Source organism: Neoarius graeffei, chromosome 1 (genome assembly GCF_027579695.1).
Source record: "Neoarius graeffei isolate fNeoGra1 chromosome 1, fNeoGra1.pri, whole genome shotgun sequence".
NCBI classification, from domain to species: domain Eukaryota; kingdom Metazoa; phylum Chordata; class Actinopteri; order Siluriformes; family Ariidae; genus Neoarius; species Neoarius graeffei.
The window spans coordinates 123,148,090-123,162,906 of NC_083569.1; the positions used below are offsets into that span (position 1 = coordinate 123,148,090).

The 14,817-nt window shown below is 41.2% G+C and overlaps 1 pseudogene; it reads left to right on the top strand.

Moving 5' to 3' along the window:
- Window positions 1-14,817, top strand: part of LOC132886221 (zinc finger protein 208-like) — an 86,009-nt pseudogene that overhangs the window by 46,966 nt on the left and 24,226 nt on the right.

The following is a 14,817-nucleotide window of genomic DNA, read 5'->3' on the forward strand; positions in this document are numbered from 1 at the left end:
GCTCATTTTGAATTTGATGCCAGCAACATATTTCAAAAAAGTTAGGACAGGGCCATGTTTAACACTGCTGCATCACCTCTACTTTTAACAACACTCTGTAAACATTTGGGAACTGAGGAGACCAGCTGCTGTAGTTTTGAAAGATAAATGTTGTCCCATTCTTGCCTAATATACAATTTCAGTTGCTCAGCAGTTCGGGGTCTCCTTTGTCATTAATTTGGGCTTCATAATGCACCAAATGTTATCACAGGGAGACAGTTCTGGACTCCAGGCAGGCCAGTTTAGCACATAGACTCTTTTACTATGGAGCCATGCAGTTGTAATATGTGCAGAATGTGGTTTGGCATTGTCATACTGAAGTAAACAAGGCCTTCCCTGAAAAAGACATAATCTAGATGGCAGCATATTGCTCTAAAACCTGCATATATCATTCAGCATTAATGATGCCTTCCCAGATGTACAAGCCACCCATGTCATGTGCACTAATGCCCCCTCATACCATCACAGGTGCTGGCTTTTGAATTGTGCACTGATAACAAGCCAGATAGTCCCTCTCCTCTTTAGTCTGGAGGACGTGGTGTCCATGATTTCTAAAAAGAATTTCGAATTTCGATTCATCAGACCTCAGGATAGTTTTCCACTTCACCTCAGTCCATCGTAAAAGAGCTCGGGCCCAGAGAAGGTGGCGGTGTTTCTGGATATTTTTTATATCTGATTTTAACTTGCATTTGTGGATGCAGTAATGAAGTGTTTTCACAGATGATAGTTTTTTGATGTGTTCCTGAGCCCTTACAGTGATTTTCATTACAGACACGTGTCTGTTTTTAATGCAGTGTCTCCTGAGGGCCTGAAGATCACAGGCATCCAATGCCAGTTTTCAGCCTTGTCTCTTGCATACAGAGATTTCTCCAGATTCTCTGAATCTTTTAATGATATTAGTCAAGTCAAGTCAAGTTTATTTGTATAGCGCTTTTAACAATAAACATTGTCGCAAAGCAGCTTTACAGAATTTGAACGACTTAAAACATGAGCTAATTTTATCCCTAATCTATCCCCAGTGAGCAAGCCTGTGGCGATGGTGGCAAGGAAAAACTCCCTCAGACGACATGAGGAAGAAACCTCGAGAGGAACCAGACTCAAAAGGGAACCCATCCTCATTTGGGCAACAACAGACAGCCTGACTATAATATTAACAGTTTTAACATGAGGACAGTTTTGTTGATGTTATAGCTCTTCATTGATGGAAACTTGAGTGCAAAACTGATTCATGATAACTGCAGTCCTAAAGTTAGCAAGACAACTGTAGTCCTCAGCCATAAAAGCATTACTGTAAGAGTCAAGAGCATCCTCCAGGTATAACCCTCAGCTATCCTCATGGGGCCATCCTTCACAGGAGCGATGCGATAAAACTCCGACCAGACACAGGGCACCATGATGGATCAAGCAGGTCCGAGGGGCAGAAGAGGCCAGCATCTCAATCCCAGGACCAACATGTAACTCAGAGGGACAGATTGGGGGGGAAGAGAGAGAGAAAGAAAACACATGTTGTTAGGTATGCCCTAAAAATGACAAGTATTAAATCTGTGTGGTAGGCTCGCAGAGACGAGAGTCTTGACATCAGGCATAACACACAACAATGGCATGTTAATATGGTAAAAAATATATCATGACCTGCTCTGGCTGGATGCTTGATTGGGTGATGGGAGCACACTCCTCAGCAATGATGAGATGCAGATGGGACCCTTAGGGCTGGCCAAGACAATTCAGTTACATTTCACCAGGTCTGGGACATGCGACAGAAGTCTGACGGCCAATTCCCTGCAGGCTATGATAGCCAGTCGAGGTCTCCACCCTCTCCACCAAAAGATTTCCTGTTGACTCCATGTAACTCAGAGGGACAGATTTGGGGTGGGGGTGGGGGGGAGGGAAAGAAAACCCAGGTAGTTAGGTATGCCCAGTGTCACCTGAATAAGTAGGAGCAGTATACATATTGCACCGAGTACAAGCAGGGACTCCGGCAACTAACTAAGACAGCATAACTAAAAGGAGAGAGCCAGAAGGTGACACAGGCATGAGGGAGCCCCGGGACATAAAGCAGCCAGCCACTACACCGTCAACAAACTCGAGTGAGCAAGCGAGTGGGGACTGACAGCATCCATACATCCCAGTTTACCAAAACACTCTATGTCTGAGGACCCTCTAGATCTACACCTTTACCTCATAAACACCATTAACACAAGGCTTGACTAAACAGATATGTTTTCAGCCTAGACTTAAATGCTGAGACTGTGTCTGATTCCCGAACATTACTTGGAAGGCTGTTCCATAACAGTGGGGCTTTGTAAGAAAAGGCTCTGCCCCCTGATGTAGCCTTCACTATACGAGGTACCAGCAGATAGCCTGCACCTTTTGATCTAAGTAGGCGTGGCGGGTCATAGAGGAGCAGAAGTTCACTCAGGTACTGTGGTGCGAGACCATTTAGTGCTTTAAAGGTCAATAGTAGTATTTTATAATCAATACGAAATTTGATTGGGAGCCAATGCAGCGTGGATAAGACAGGCGTGATGTGGTCATATTTTCTAGTTCTAGTAAGGACTCTTGCTACTGCATTTTGAACTAACTGGAGCTTATTTATGCACTTATTGGAACATCCAGACAGTAAGGCATTACAATCATCCAACCTGGAGGTAACGAAAGCATGGACTAGTTTTTCTGCGTCATGCAATGACATTAAATTTCTTATCTTTGCAATATTTCTGAGATGAAAGAAAGCTATCCGGGTGATGTTATCAATGTGACTTTCGAATGAAAGACTGGGGTCAATAATCACTCCGAGGTCTTTTACTGCTGCACATGAAGAAACAGAAAGGCCATCCAGAGTCACTGTGTAATCAGAAAACTTACTTCTAGCTGTATGTGGTCCTAGCACAAGTACTTCAGTCTTGTCAGAGTTAAGCAGAAGGAAATTAATAAGCATCCAGTGTCTAATGTCCTTAACACATTCCTCAATTCTATTAAGCTGGTGTCTCTCATCAGGTTTTGCAGAGACATACAACTGTGTGTCATCAGCATAACAGTGGAAACTAATACAATGTTTACGAATAATATCGCCCAGAGGTAACATATATAGAGAAAAAAGCAGTGGACCCAAGACAGAACCTTGTGGAACACCAAACTTTACCTCGGTACGTCTAGAAATATCACCATTTATATCAACATACTGATAACGATCAGTTAGATAAGACCTGAGCCAGGAGAGGGCCATTCCCTTAACTCCCACAACATTTTCTAGTCTATCCAGAAGAATGGAATGATCAATGGTATCAAATGCAGCACTAAGGTCAAGCAACACAAGTAGCGAGACACAGCCCTGATCAGACGCCAACAGTAGGTCGTTTACTACTTTAACCAGAGCTGTCTCTGTGCTATGATGAGGTCTAAATCCTGACTGATACATTTCATGGATGTTATTCCTATGTAAATATGAGCATAACTGCTGTGCCACAGCTTTTTCAAGGATCTTGGAGATAAAGGGGAGGTTTGATATTGGCCGATAATTGGACAGCTGACAGGGATCAAGGTCAGGTTTTTTAATCAGGGGTTTGATAACTGCTAGTTTAAAGGATTTGGGTACATAGCCAATCATAAGAGAAGAATTTATTATTTTTAGAAGCGGTTCAATTACTCCAGGCATTATCTGTTTGAATAGATGTGTAGGTAAGGGATCTAGTACGCAAGTTGAGGCTTTTGATGTAGAGATTAATGAAAGTAATTCAGTTTCTTTTAGGGGAGTAAAACATTCTAACTGATGATCTGATACAGTTATATAGTTAACTACAAGGTCACTTTCATTGTCTAACCTTAAATTAGTAGTTTGAATTTTTTGTCGGATATTCTCAATTTTGTCATTAAAAAAATTCATGAAGTCGTTGCTACTACATACTGCAGGTGTGCATGTGTTGATAGTGGACTTATTCCTGGTTAATTTTGCTGCAGTATTAAATAGGAATCTAGGATTATTTTTGTTATCTTCTATTAGGGAGGAGAGATATGTTGATCTCGCAGCACTAAGAGCTTTTCTATACTTCAGGAAGCTCTCCTTCCAAGCTAATTTGAACACTACCAATTTTGTTTGACGCCATTTACGTTCCAATTTTCGAGTGGTCTGTTTTAATGTGCGAGTGTCATCATTATACCAGGGTGCTAATTTTTTGTCTCTGACCATTTTCCTTTTTAGAGGAGCTACATTATCTAAAGTATGGCGGAACGTTGACTCTAAGCATTCAGTTGCCTGATCGAGTTCTGCAGGGGCTGACAGTGACCCAATCAAAGTTAACAGCTCTGGGAGATCATTTATAAAGCTCTGTGCAGTAGTTGACGTGAAAGTACGTTTAATACAGTAGCGTGGTGAGGTGCATATATTATTACTCAGACATATTTTGAATGAGATGAGACAATGATCTGAGATAACTTCAGACTGTGGAAGTGTGACTATATTATCTACGTTTAATCTGAATGTTAGTATTAGATCAAGGGTGTGAACACCATTATGGGTCGGTCCTATGACATTCTGCTTAATCCCGACTGAGTCTAAGATGGACACAAACGCTGTTTTTAAAGGGTCTTCTGGGTTATCGAAGTGAATATTAAAATCTCCGACAACTAAAGCTTTGTCTAAGGAAATAACCAGATCTGAGATAAAATCTGCAAATTCAGAAAGAAACTCAGAATATGGCCCCGGGGGCCTGTAAATAATAAGTAACGGAGTTAACTGGGTAGACTTATTTTTCGAGGCTACATACATTATATGAGTATGAAGAACTTCAAATGTATTAAATTTATAACCAGGTTTTTGTGTTACACCTAGATAATCGTTATAAATAACCGCGACGCCTCCTCCTCTGCCAGTATATTATGATATTATGGACCACAGATGATGTGATTGCAAATTCTTTGCAGTTTTACATTGAGGGAGGTTATTCTTAAATTGTTGCACTGTTTGCCCATGCAGTCTTTCACAGAGCAGTGAACCCGTCCCCATCTTTACTTCTGAGAGACTCCGCCTCTCTGGGAGGGTCTTTTTATACCCAATCATGTTACTGACCTGTTGCCAATTAACCTAATTAGGTTTTTTTTAATATTATACAACTTTTCCAGTTTTTTGTTGACCCTGTCCCACCTTTTTTTAAAACGTGTTGCTGATGTTAAATTCAAAATGAGCATATATTTTTTCAAACAACAATAAAATTTCTTAGTTTCAACATTTGATATATTTTCTTTGTACTATTTTCAGTTAAATATAGGATTTCCATGATTTGCAAACATTCTGTTTTAATTTACAGTTTACACAGCATTCCAACTTTTTGGAATTGGGGTTGTAGCATTGTTCTTTTTGGAGAGTAGTAGTTTCTCCTTGCAATCCTGCCATGCACATTGTTGTTGTTCAGTGTTCTCCTGATGGTGGACTCATGAACATTAATGTTGGCGAATGTGAGAGAGGCCTTTGGTTCTTTAGAAGCTACCCTGGGTTCTTTTTTGACCTTGTGGATGCACCTTGCTGTCATAATGATCTTTGTTGGTCCACTCCAGAGGAGGGTAACAGTGATCCTGAATCTCCTCCATCTGTCTGACTGTGGATTGGTGGAGTCCAAAATTTTTAGAGATGTTTTTTTTTCTAACCTGGACACTTTTCCAGCCTGATGAGCATAAACAACTCTTTTTCTGAGGTCATCTGAAATTTCCTTTGTTTGTGTCATGATACACTTCCACAAATATGTGTTGTGAAGATCAGACTGATAGATCTCTGTTCTTTCAATAAAACAGGACAAGCACTCATACCTGATTCAAATTAACTGCTAATCCTAGAGGTTCACATACTTTTGCCACTCACTGAGATGTAATATTGGATCATTTTCCTCAATAAATAAATGACCAAGTATAATATTTTTGTTTCATGTATTTAAATGGGTTCTCTTTATCTACTTTAGGACTTGTGTGAAAATCTGATGTTTTATTTATGCAGAAATATAGAAAATTCTAAATGTTTCACGAACTTTTAAGCACCACTGTACATGGTCAGGTATAAGGACACTGAACTACCACAATAGTATTGGAAGGTTTTTTGTTGCTGTAAAAAGTGGAATCCAAAATATTTAATTCAGTAAAATTAAAAACAGTCTAACTTGAGTCAGCGCAATTTATATAAAAATAAAAATACAACAAACAGTAGCAGAGATGAGAGAATTTAGCAAGTGGTGTAGTGCACATCCTGCATTGTGGTATATTGAATATGAAGTAGGTCACATTTTGTAATCCCGCTGTCAGAAAATATCATCTCATCTCATTATCTGTAGCCGCTTTATCCTGTTCTACAGGGTCGCAGGCGAGCTGGAGCCTATCCCAGCTGACTACGGGCGAAAGGCGGGGTACACCCTGGACAAGTCGCCAGGTCATCACAGGGCTGACACATAGACACAGACAACCATTCACACTCACACCTACGCTCAATTTAGAGTCACCAGTTAACCTAACCTGCATGTCTTTGGACTGTGGGGGAAACCGGAGCACCCAGAGGAAACCCACGTGGACACGGGGAGAACATGCAAACTCCACACAGAAAGGCCCTCGCCAGCCCCGGGGCTCGAACCCAGGACCTTCTTGCTGTGAGGCGACAGCGCTAACCACTACACCACCGTGCCGCCCCAGTGTAATCTATATATAAAATACAAACAAAGTCCATTTCATGTATAAAATACCAATGAGGTCGATTTCAGTTTCTGGTTGTAACACTAGAAAGGTTAAAGGGGTGAAAACCTGTGTAATACACACTAAGATAAAACCATAATTTAGAAAAAAAATTGTTCTTTTGATGAAGAATTGCAGTCTGCTCATCTCTTGTGTCGGTGAGATATGTCCAGTTCATTTGTGCAATGAAAATATAACTTAAATGCTGAAAAATAAACACATTTATGTGGAGTTGTTGATTTTTATTTATTTTGGTCGAGCTCACTTGACAGTGGACTAAGTTTAATGTGGACTTATGTAGTGATGAGAATTTCTGGTATTCTTCTATACTGTTCTGCAGTAGAAATAGTGGGTGGGTGAATGAATGAATGAATGAATGAATGAATGAACATACAAGCAGTAGCAGTCACAGCAGCACTGGGAAATAAATATTTCTAATATCCAAAAGAATGTTGGGTCACATAAGGACAAAACAGAAGGGAGTAAAGGATCCTTACTAGTCTGTGAATGTCACCGTGATTTTAAATTAACAACATCAGGCGGTGTGATAAATGTCAGGCACTTGAGATGATGGATCATGTATTTATACAATTGATATTGGAATTGTTGAAAGAGAAAGTGTGGATTGATTTTCTATAACAGCATGGCCCTGGCAATAGATCTGGCTATAACAAAAATGATTTAAAATACTAACCCCATTTCCAGAAAATTTGGGATATTTTCCAAAATGCAATAAAAACAAAAATCTGTGATTTGTTAATTCACATGAACCTTTATTTAACTGATAAAAGTACAACAAAAGTACAAAGAAAATATTTTACAAAACAAAGATGACCAACTTGATTGTGTTTTGTAAATGTAAATAAAGTTAGAATTTGATGGCTGCAGGACACTCTAAAAAAGTTGGGACAGAGGCATTATTACCATTGTGTTACATCACCTTTCCTTTAATAACACTTTTTAATCATATGGGATTTGAGGGTACTAACTGTTGCAGTTTTACAATTGGAATTTTTGTCCATTCTTGCTTGACACAAGACTTCAGCTGCTCAACAGTCCGTGGTCCCCGTTGTCTGATTCTGCTCTTCACGATGCGCCATACATTCTCAATAGGAGACAGATCTGGACAGGCAGCAGGCCAGTCAAGCACATGCACTCTGTGTCTATGAAGCCACACTGTTGCAGCCCATGCAGAATGAGGCCTGGGATTGTCCTGCTCAAATAAGCATGGACTTCCCAGGAGGAGATGTCACCTTGAATATGTCTCTCTTAAATCCTAATATATGCCCCAATATACCAATGGTACCTTCACACACATGCAACTTACCCACGCTGTGAGCACTGATGCCCCCCATACCATCACAGATACTGGCTTTTGCACCTTCCTCTGATAACAAACTGGATGGTCGTGTTCACCTTTGGCACTGAGAACTCGATGTCCGGTTTTCCTGAAAACAAGCTGAAATGTGACTCATCTGACTACATCACACATTTCCACTGTCTTTTGAGATGAATTCAGGCCCAGAGAAATTGGCGGCATTTCTGCATAGAATTGATGAATGGCTTCCTCCTTGCATAATACAGTTTCAGGTTGCATTTCTGGATGCAGCAGCGGACTGTGTTAAATGACGATGGTATTCTGAAGTACTCCCAAGCCCATGTGGCTATATTTGTCACATTAGCATGACGGTTTCTCAGACAGTGCCACCTGAGGGCTCAGAGGTCACACCCATTCAACAATGGTTTCTTACCTTTCCCTTTACACACTGAGATGTCTCTGAATTCCCTGAATCTTTTCACAGTATTATGTACTGTAGATTTTGAAAGACCTACATCTTGCTTTGAGAAATGTTCTGTTTGAATTGACTAACAGTTCTCTCATGAATTTTGCCACAAAGCAGTGATCCATGCCCCATCCTTGCTTGCAAAGACTGGGTCTTTGTTGCTGCTTCTTTTGGCCCTTTTCCACTACCCTTTTTCAGCTCACTTCAGCTTGCTTCAGCTCACTTCAGCCCGACACGGCTCGCATTTCGACTACCAAAAACCAGCACGACTCAGCTCGTTTCAGCCCTGCTTAGCCCCTAAAACTCGCACCGTTTTGGAGTGGGGCTGAAGCGAGCCAAACCGTGCCGAGTGAGGCTGGGGGCGTGAGCAGACACTCCCCTGTGCACTGATTGGTGAGGAGGAGTGTCCTCACATGCCCACACACGCCCCGTGAGCGCGCTGGGATCTGTAAACACCGCAAACCCGGAAGAAGGAGAATTACGAATTACGAGAATTTCTGAAGCCTTATGTGCCTCGCCTCATCTATACGCTCTTGCCAGTATCTGTCCGCGTTGTCGGTGACAACAAGCCACAGCACCAAGACCAGCAACACTAACGACTCCATGTCCTCCATGTTTATTGTTTACTATTCGGGTCGTGAGACTACCGCTTAAAAGCTCACTGAATCAGTGACAGACAGAGCATCGTGGACGAGTTCGCGGAGCGCAAGGCTCGTCGTATACCCTTCAAATAATGCGCGCAGTAGGCTATTGATGTTTTATTATGAGCCATGTACAGTATGTCGCCTAATGTTTTTTTGTTTCTGAGTTACATGTTCGTTTGAAGGACTTAATGTACAAAATAACATAGTTGCACCCCGTAGTGTTGAAATTGGTAAACACAGTGCATTCAGTGAGGTTTGCACCGCCCTCCTTTTATTTCTGACTCTTCCTGTCACCGTTGCAACCTCTGAGCGCTCATTCGTATGCCCTTCAAATAATGTGCACAGTATAGGCTATTGATGTTTTATTATGAGCCATGTACAGTATCCTAATATTTTTTGTTTCTGAGTTACATGTTCGTTTGAAGGACTTGATGTACTAAATAACATAGTTGCACCCGGTAGTGTTGAAATTGGTAAACACCGCAGTTGCGGACATTTTGTAGCCTAAAATGATGTTATGATAAGCTTTAATAAAGGGCCCGGTCATTTGCCCCGCCCCCGGCCCGGCTCTGACTTGTTCCGCCACTGTCACTGATGTCACTGTTTGCGCTGCTTAACGACATCACATGACGTCCACCCACTTTCGCTAACTCCACCCAATGTGTCCACCCACTTCCAGCCAGCACGGTTCAGCGCGGTTGTAGTCGAAATGCAACTCCAACAGCCCCACTCAGCTCGACTCAGCTCGACTCGGCACGGCACGGCTCAGCCGCGTTTGTAGTGGAAAAGCGGCAATAGATACCCAATCATGTTACCAGTTAACCTGCTTATTGTGGAATCTTTCAGAATGGTGTTACTTGAATATCCTATAAACTTTCCAGTCTTATTTTGCCTCTCCCAACTTTTTTTGAGTGTGTTGCAGGAATCAAATTCGAACTTCGTTTATATTTACAAAATACAATTAAGTTGGTCAGTAAAACTATTGAAAATCTTTCCTTTGTACTTTTGTCAGTTAAATAAAGGTTCACCTGATTTAACAAATCACAGATTTTTCTTTTTATTGCATTTTAGAAAATATCCCAACTTTTCTGGAAATGGGGTTAGTAAAACTGGTTTAACTAATAGCACACTATGGACTGTGTTCTTCTTCTTCTTCTTCTTCTTTTGGCTGTTCCTGTTAGGGGTCGCCACAGCGGATAATGTCCCGCCATCTCCTCCTGTCCTTATCTTTTTCTGTAGCACCAACTGTCCTCATGTCCTCCTTCACCACATCCATAAATCTCATTTTTGCTCTTCCTCTTTTCCTTCTACCTGGCTACTCCATCTCCAGCATTCTTTTCCCAGTATACCCTGGATCTCTCCTCTGTACATGTCCAAACCATCTCAATCTTGCCTGTCTCACATTGTCTTCAAGCGATCCTACATGTGCTGTCCCTCTAATATTCTCATTTCTAATCCTGTCCACCTTTGTCACTCCCAGTGAAAATCTCAGCATCTTCAACTCTGCTACCTCCAGTTCAGCCTCCTGTCTTATTGCCAGTCCCACTGCCTCCAAACCATCCTGGCATGTTATACCGCCTGGCGTTGATTATACAGCTTGTTGTGTGTTGCTTCTAACATAATCAGTATCAGTGTGTCACAGTGGCAGCACAATGGTTAATGTCTGTGTGGAGTCTAACGTGTCCTCCCCATGTTCATGTGGGTTTCCACAAATGACCAAAAACCTGCAGGTAGGCAGATGTTAAATTGCTTCAAGTGTGAATGTGAATGGATTTGCACTGACATCCCATCCTGGGTGAATTCTTTCACCTTGTGCCCAGTGTTAGGCTCCAGGATCGGGTCCGGATCTGAATGAATCCAATTCAGAGTAAGAATGGTTGAAAGGAATCTTTAAAAAAGGGATTTAAGCAAGTTAATTTAACAGAGCCTATTACAGGTAAAACACAAAATAGTAACAGAGCACCTTGATTGATTGGTTGATTGCATTAGAGGGTTATTGAATGTAAAACAGGAATATTTAGATAAATAGATAAGAATAGGGGATGAGGAATGATGAGGAGGACACGTAATCTCAAAAAATATGGGGAAAAATTTAAATATTGGCAATTAGAGCAAAATTCCTAAAATTTCCATTTCTTCTAAAACAAATAAATAGATTTTGAAAATGTAAATTAAATGTATCCTTCAAATCAATAGATCAACACAAGATTTAAATTTGATGTGGATAATTATCACCTATGTAATTCCATAAATAGTGATTTCTTCTTTTTCAGAAATATCCAGTCAGAGTCATCTTGAAGAAAATGAATATTGAATTAGTAGTTAAAAATATTATCATCATAAAATACTATATACATAAATACCCCTTTTGTGTGAAATGTGCTAAAAAAATCATTCTTTCTGTTTAACAAATGCCTCAAAAAGATCAAAAACATCCATGCCTGGAAACTCCATATACCTATGTCTGAATATCATTTATTCTAGCCACTTGTGCAGTTCCTTAGTTTTATTAATTATTATTTTAATAGCTCAACTTACTCTATTTGTATAGTCCTTTTATATTATTTTTGAAATTTCAACATTTCAGTGCTGTTTGTTGCCTCTGCCAACTGTGTTGGAGGAGGTTGTGTTTTCACCTCCATTTGTTTGTCTGTTCCCAGAGTAACACAAAAAGTAGTGAACAGATTTTGATAAAATTTGGAGGAAAGGTGGGTAATGGGCCAAGGAACAATTGGTTAGATTTTGATGTAAATCTAGATATGTATGTGGAGCCAGGATTTTTTTTTTAAGCTCCTCCAGCCACAGAACAAGTTGGATGAGCTTATGCAATCATGCATCGTCCGTCCACAATTTACAAAAATCGCTACTCCTCCTACAGGATTGATTTGGATTTCAATCAAACTCATATATAATGCTCCCCAGGTGGGTGTGCATAAAAATTGTCAAGATGGTGGCGCCACCTGTCATATTTACGATTTTATGGGCATCTTGGCCAGTATGAGTTACAGCCTTATTGAGGCTATTGTGTTGTAGGTTCCAATCATAACTCAAAAAATAGTGAATGGATTTTGATGAAATTTGGTGGACCACTCCTAGGTTCAAGTGGTTTGATTTTGACATTGATAATATGTGGCTTGGTGGACATATGTACTCTGGCAAGTGGCCTTCTAGTTTTTATTATTATTATTATTATTATTATTATTATTATTATTATTGTTGTTGTTGTTGTTGTTGTTGTCCTTTAACACTCTATAATAACTATTGTAATTGTTTTTGATTTTGGTTATAAGTGATTGATGGTTAATTTTACCCTATGGATAATTTGAAAACATCTTTTTTAAGAGGTGTGATTCTGTTTTGAACAGGAAGTCAAATTAATTGGACAACGTTGAGTTGATCATAGTACCTCTCTTCAATGTGATGAGAACTCACAGGATTGGGACTAAACAGCTGTGTGTCCATAAGAAAACCACTTGTTAGTGAAGATAATCAGGAGAAAAGGCTTTAGTTTGTTAGGGACTCTAGAGCAGTGGTTCCCGACCTTTTTTCCTTGAAGCCCCCCCTTGCTTATGTCCAAGACAAGGCAGGCCCCCCAACCCCTGCCCACACACACACCAAAAGAATATAGTGATTAATTACATTTTTTTTTAAATAAAATGGTTAGAGAAGTATCTTTGGGACCAAAAGGTCACTGATCTGATTCCCTGGACCAGCAGGAATGGCTAAATTGCCCTTTAGCAAGGCACCTAACCCCCAACTGCTCCCCAGGGTCTGCTAAATACCATTAATGAAATGTGCAGCATACAGTCATTGGCTGGATGAGAAAAAGAGACTTCTCATCTCATCTCATTATCTGTAGCTGCTTTATCCTGTTCTACAGGGTCGCAGGCAAGCTGGATCCTATCCCAGCTGACTACGGGCGAAAGGCGGGGTACACCCTGGACAAGTCGCCAGGTCATCACAGGGCTGACACATAGACACAGACAATCATTCACACCTACGGTCAATTTAGAGTCACCAGTTAACCTAACCTGCATGTCTTTGGACTGTGGGGGAAACCGGAGCACCCAGAGGAAACCCACACGGACACGGGGAGAACATGCAAACTCCACACAGAAAGGCCCTCGCCGGCCACGGGGCTCGAACCCGGACCTTCTTGCTGTGAGGCGACAGCGCTAACCTCTACACCACCGTGCCACCCACTGCCGCCCACCGCCCCTCATTATTTGTATTATTGCTTATTCATACCGCAATTTGTATATACTGCAAATATTTATCATACCATTGCATTATAGTACATTCATATCACACATTTGTACATATATCATATCATTATACCATTCTACACCCTGTAATTTCTGTAAATTTATATTTATGTATATCACACTTATGTTATTTATTGCTATGCACTTCTGGTTAGATGCAATCTGCATTTCGTTGCCTTCTACCTGTGACATGTGCAATGACAATAAAGTTGAATCTAATCTAATCTAACCTATCCATCCATCCATCCATCCATCCATCATCTGTAGCCACTTATCCTGTTCTACAGGGTCGCAGGCAAGCTGGAGCCTATCCCAGCTGACTACGGGCGAAAGGCGGGGTACACCCTGGACAAGTCGCCAGGTCATCACAGGGCTGACACATAGACACAGACAACCATTCACACTCACATTCACACCTACGCTCAATTTAGAGTCACCAGTTAACCTAACCTGCATGTCTTTGGACTGTGGGGGAAACCGGAGCACCCGGAGGAAACCCACGCGGACACGGGGAGAACATGCAAACTCCACACAGAAAGGCCCTCGCCGGCCACGGGGCTCGAACCCGGACCTTCTTGCTGTGAGGCGACAGCGCTAACCTCTACACCACCGTGCCACCCACTGCCGCCCACCGCCCCTCATTATTTGTATTATTGCTTATTCATACCGCAATTTGTATATACTGCAAATATTTATCATACCATTGCATTATAGTACATTCATATCACACATTTGTACATATATCATATCATTATACCATTCTACACCCTGTAATTTCTGTAAATTTATATTTATGTATATCACACTTATGTTATTTATTGCTATGCACTTCTGGTTAGATGCAATCTGCATTTCGTTGCCTTCTACCTGTGACATGTGCAATGACAATAAAGTTGAATCTAATCTAATCTAACCTATCCATCCATCCATCCATCCATCCATCCATCCATCATCTGTAGCCACTTATCCTGTTCTACAGGGTCGCAGGCAAGCTGGAGCCTATCCCAGCTGACTACGGGCGAAAGGCGGGGTACACCCTGGACAAGTCGCCAGGTCATCACAGGGCTGACACATAGACACAGACAACCATTCACACTCACATTCACACCTACGCTCAATTTAGAGTCACCAGTTAACCTAACCTGCATGTCTTTGGACTGTGGGGGAAACCGGAGCACCCGGAGGAAACCCACGCGGACACGGGGAGAACATGCAAACTCCGCACAGAAAGGCCCTCGCCGGCCACGGGGCTCGAACCCGGACCTTCTTGCTGTGAAGCGACAGTGCTAACCACTACACCACTGTCCCACCTAATCTAATCTAATCTAATCTAATCTAATCTAATCTAATCTAATCTAATCTAATCTAATCTAATCTAAA